At 44.6% G+C, this 5,489-nt stretch overlaps 2 long non-coding RNA genes across 2 annotated transcripts; one reads left to right on the top strand and one right to left on the bottom strand.

Annotated features, from left to right (window-relative positions):
- Positions 1-950: 950 nt before the first annotated feature.
- On the bottom strand, positions 951-1,319 carry LOC141222900 (uncharacterized). The gene is made up of 3 exons (XR_012290617.1): positions 1,264-1,319; positions 1,096-1,190; positions 951-996 (listed from the first exon to the last, which is right to left on the bottom strand). It is a non-coding gene; the product is annotated as an uncharacterized lncRNA (long non-coding RNA).
- A 1,841-nt stretch (positions 1,320-3,160) lies between these two features.
- Positions 3,161-3,529, top strand: LOC141222902 (uncharacterized). The gene is made up of 3 exons (XR_012290618.1): positions 3,161-3,216; positions 3,290-3,384; positions 3,484-3,529. It is a non-coding gene; the product is annotated as an uncharacterized lncRNA (long non-coding RNA).
- The last annotated feature ends 1,960 nt before the right edge of the window (positions 3,530-5,489 follow it).

Below are 5,489 nucleotides of genomic sequence, written 5' to 3'. Positions count from 1 at the left end.
AAGGCAATACAGCCTGGAGGCACCGCAGAGCTATAATAGAAGAAAACCAGCTGAGAGACCCTGCACTCTGCATGATGGACCACAGCAGGAGAACTACAGAAGCACAGATCTAAATGCAATACAGCCTGCAGGCACCGCAGAGCTATGATAGAAGAAACCAGCTGAGAGACCCTGCACTCTGCATGATGGACCAGAGCAGGAGAACTACAGAAGCACAGATCTAAAGGCAATACAGCCTGGAGGCACCGCAGAGCTATGATAGAAGAAACCAGCTGAGAGATCCTGCACTCTGCATGATTGACCACATTTGACCACATTTTGGGGTGTAATAAGTGCAAAACAGCTCAGATTTAATCATGAGTTATACTGATACAACTAAATAAATATATGTGTACACTAATATGAGACAACATTGTGATTTGGGGAATTAACAATTTAAATATTAACTAGTGCATGCCTCATCCAATAGCTGTATATATAGAAATCATTGGGCTCTAAACCATTATAGAGAATTTAGCCACGTACACTACAACTAAAATGCGTTGAATGATTACATATTTCTACACTGTTTTTCACATTTGATAGATGATATTATTGTGGTTGAGTGCAGCTGATACTAATGAAAATGAATTGTACAAGTATTTATAATGTGTTGTAGGTATTGGAGGCGCTATTAGGCTACTCACTATCAAAGGCAGCAAATTTTTGGACAGGGAACCACTAAGTGTCCATAGTAGATGTACTGGATAAAATAACCTATGGTTTAAAATTCGCGCTAGTGGTAGTGAATGAAGGATTTCGGGAGAGTAAATAACTAAAATGTACTTTATTGATACAGGTGTTTAAAAAGATTTTTTCTAAAAAGCTAAAATAGACAATATAAGAGATTGGTAAAAATGAGTAAATAAATAAATAAATATGGTTCTGAATTAATGGATAGAACGGCTTTCCATAGAGTCTTGAGGTAGTCGATGCTTGGGAGGCAGAAGGGTGGACCTGGTAAAAGAGGAACCGTGTTACGGTATAGTAGTATGGTGTGGTATTACGGTACTTAGAGTATCGATTCTTGGTAGGTTTGGTATTTGTATGGGTTACCTGTTATGATTAGTCTGTATCTCCTTGTGGCAACCCTGAGGGCCTTTTGACGGTGGACTCTAGTGTCAGTAGGAGGCTTCACATACTCTAGATACCTGAGGTGCAGGAAAAGTACATTAGAACTTAGGAGTAATTGACTAGAGGTTACTAGTGGGAGTTGTACTTTACCTGCTGTTGTTGTGGCAATCGGTGGGCAACAAGAACAGAGACGTGCGGATGTGTTTCTTGGACCGTGATCCACAGGGAGCCACCTATAGAGGTGGACGGGTCCGGGATGGTTATCTGAAAAGGGGGCTCGAGGTCCTAAGGTCGTAGAAGAAATAGGTTTGATATTGTAGGTACTTGGTTCTCAGGTGGTACGATAAGATTAGGACTTACCCTAAGGTAGATAAGTTCTATTTGGGTTTAATAATCATAGTTGTCCTTATAAGAGATGCAGCAGGTGGGTCTGGTTTGTCCCTGTCCCTGTAGGAGAGGTGCAGCAAGGTGCTTCTGGCGGTACTGACGATGTGGCGTCTATGTTGTACCCTTTGTCCTGTTTGAGAATTTAAGGGAGGGTTAGTGTTAGAGGTATAGTGGAATAAGTCTGCAGTTACTATGCTTATTATTTACCTTATTTCATATATTGCAGACATAAGAGGACAGGTGCATCAGGTGTTCCGGTGGTACGGAAGGTGCAGCAGGAGGCTCTGGATGAATTATGCAGCAATAGTTCTATAGCAGGAGGCTCTGATCCTGGATACCAATGAGGTACAGTAGGAGGCTCTGACTGGGTGATCAGTCGGTCAGGCAGTAGTCAGAAAATGCTGTCACGATGTAGCAGAAGGCTATGGTTGCAAGGTGAGTATAAGGCAGACCGCGTGGTCTGTGAGTCTGCCAAGGATAGAATAGTGAAAGTTAGGGTATCTGCTCCTGGCAGTTTCGTGTGATAGCAAGCGGTGGGGGCCGAGGCCCGAGATTACTTATAGTCTGCAGTCCCGCGATATGTCAACAGGTGATGGAGCCCGGAGCGAGAGCGGAGTCCCGGCCGGTGACCGCCGCAGCTCGCGTGCTTCCGGGTAGGCAGAGCGGGAGAGAGAGAGAGAGAGGGGGGAGAGAGAGGAGGCGCGCTTTCGATTGAAAGTGCGCGAGAGGGGCAGAGTGACGCGCTGTCACGTGGTAAGCGGCGTGCACTCAGTACGGAGGCCTGTAGGTGCCTTCTCAGCTGGGTCAAAGACGTTCCAACGCGTTTCGACAGCTACGGCTGTCTTCATCAGGGATAGTCTGGCCCAGTGGGTGGTGTCCTTTATATACCTGAGGGTGCTGACGTCATGGCAGCTGTCAATCATTAAAGGCAAACAATTCTATTTCACTGTTGAGTCCCCGTGGTCTCAACGTGTTTAATTTAAAGATCCATTCACTTTCTTTTTTTGGCAGACTCACAGACCACGCGGTCTGCCCTATACTCACCTTGCAACCATAGCCTTCTGCTACATCGTGACAGCATTTTCTGACTACTGCCTGACCGACTGATCACCCAGTCAGAGCCTCCTACTGTACCTAATTGGTATCCAGGATCAGAGCCTCCTACTATAGAACTATTGCTGCATAATTCATCCAGAGCCTCCTGCTGCACCTTCCGTACCACCGGAACACCTGATGCACCTGTCCTCTTATGTCTGCAATATATGAAATAAGGTAAATAATAAGCATAGTAACTGCAGACTTATTCCACTATACCTCTAACACTAACCCTCCCTTAAATTCTCAAACAGGACAAAGGGTACAACATAGACGCCACATCGTCAGTACCGCCAGAAGCACCTTGCTGCACCTCTCCTACAGGGACAGGGACAAACCAGACCCACCTGCTGCATCTCTTATAAGGACAACTATGATTATTAAACCCAAATAGAACTTATCTACCTTAGGGTAAGTCCTAATCTTATCGTACCACCTGAGAACCAAGTACCTACAATATCAAACCTATTTCTTCTACGACCTTAGGACCTCGAGCCCCCTTTTCAGATAACCATCCCGGACCAGTCCACCTCTATAGGTGGCTCCCTGTGGATCACGGTCCAAGAAACACATCCGCACGTCTCTGTTCTTGTTGCCCACCGATTGCCACAACAACAGCAGGTAAAGTACAACTCCCACTAGTAACCTCTAGTCAATTACTCCTAAGTTCTAATGTACTTTTCCTGCACCTCAGGTATCTAGAGTATGTGAAGCCTCCTACTGACACTAGAGTCCACCGTCAAAAGGCCCTCAGGGTTGCCACAAGGAGATACAGACTAATCATAACAGGTAACCCATACAAATACCAAACCTACCAAGAATCGATACTCTAAGTACCGTAATACCACACCATACTACTATACCGTAACACGGTTCCTCTTTTACCAGGTCCACCCTTCTGCCTCCCAAGCATCGACTACCTCAAGACTCTATGGAAAGCCGTTCTATCCATTAATTCAGAACCATATTTATTTATTTATTTACTCATTTTTACCAATCTCTTATATTGTCTATTTTAGCTTTTTAGAAAAAATCTTTTTAAACACCTGTATCAATAAAGTACATTTTAGTTATTTACTCTCCCGAAATCCTTCATTCACTACCACTAGCGCGAATTTTAAACCATAAAGTATTTATAATGGCCTCGGTATAAATCTGTCCACATTGAGTGTGGGCTTTATCTATGAACTATGATAGCGTTATGGCAGCAAGAGAAGTTTATTTCCACTATGGTTTCCATAGCTGCCATGTCCCCATCCTTTATGGTAAGTATCCAGGCTCAAATCTGCCTGAGCGAGATTTTACTGCTTTTTAGGCTCTGTTCACATCTACACTACAATGGGGAAAAAAAGTATTTAGTCAGCCACCAATTGTGCAAGTTCTCCCACTTTAAAAGATGAGCGAGGCCTGTAATTGACATCATAGGTCGACCTCAACTATGAGAGACAAAATGAGAAAACAAATCCTGAAAATCACATTGTCTGATTTGGAAAGAATTTTTTTTCCGATTTTGGTGGAAAATAAGTATTTAGTCAATTACAAACAAGCAAGATTTCTGCCTCTCACAGACCTGTAAGTTCTTCTTTAAGAGGCTCCTCTTTCCTCCACTCATTACCTGTAGTACTGGCTCCTCAATCCCCCACTCATTACCTGTAGTACTGGCTCCTCAATCCCCCACTCATTACCTGTAGTACTGGCTCCTCAATCCCCCACTCATTACCTGTAGTACTGGCTCCTCTTTCCTCCACTCATTACCTGTAGTACTGGCTCCTCAATCCCCCACTCATTACCTGTAGTACTGGCTCCTCTGTCCTCCACTCATTACCTGTAGTACTGGCTCCTCTGTCCTCCACTCATTACCTGTAGTACTGGCTCCTCTGTCCTCCACTCATTACCTGTAGTACTGGCTCCTCTTTCCTCCACTCATTACCTGTAGTACTGGCTCCTCTGTCCTCCACTCATTACCTGTAGTACTGGCTCCTCTGTCCTCCACTCATTACCTGTAGTACTGGCTCCTCTTTCCTCCACTCATTACCTGTAGTACTGGCTCCTCTGTCCTCCACTCATTACCTGTAGTACTGGCTCCTCTGTCCTCCACTCATTACCTGTAGTACTGGCTCCTCTGTCCTCCACTCATTACCTGTAGTACTGGCTCCTCTGTCCTCCACTCATTACCTGTAGTACTGGCTCCTCTTTCCTCCACTCATTACCTGTAGTACTGGCTCCTCTGTCCTCCACTCATTACCTGTAGTACTGGCTCCTCTGTCCTCCACTCATTACCTGTAGTACTGGCTCCTCTGTCCTCCACTCATTACCTGTAGTACTGGCTCCTCTGTCCTCCACTCATTACCTGTAGTACTGGCTCCTCTGTCCTCCACTCATTACCTGTACTACTGGCTCCTCTTTCCTCCACTCATTACCTGTACTACTGGCTCCTGTTTGAACTTGTTATCAGTATAAAAGACGCCTGTCCGCAACCTCAAACAGTCACACTCCAAACTCCACTATGGTGAAGACCAAAGAGCTGTCAAAGGACACCAAAAACAAAATTGTAGCCCTGCACCAGGCTGACTAAATACTTTTTTTTCCCCACTATGTTGTGATTTCCATATTATTGTTCTATGATAAAAAAAGAAAAGATGAAGATAACGGAAGCGCCGGACTCCCTGCATATCGGACACTGAGGTTTGTCTAGTGTCCACTGGAACATCCAATATTTTACTGGACAGAATGGTGCAGCATGCTGCTATACATGCAACTCTTGGGGCCGACTGTGCAGTGAATATTGTGTGACAAGGAGCAAGGACCTAGTAGGAATTTGCCTCAAGTTCTAAAATGGTTTGAAACCACTTTAGTAAAGTCTGATGGTTTACAGGTCTATATATTGCACAGTT

The sequence above is a fragment of the Phyllobates terribilis genome, unplaced genomic scaffold (genome assembly GCF_046119375.1).
Source record: "Phyllobates terribilis strain yellow unplaced genomic scaffold, ASM4611937v1 Scaffold_366__1_contigs__length_1906876, whole genome shotgun sequence".
NCBI lineage: Eukaryota > Metazoa > Chordata > Amphibia > Anura > Dendrobatidae > Phyllobates > Phyllobates terribilis.
Note: the sequence above shows the minus strand (reverse complement) of the source record. Positions and strands in the feature narration are given on the sequence as shown.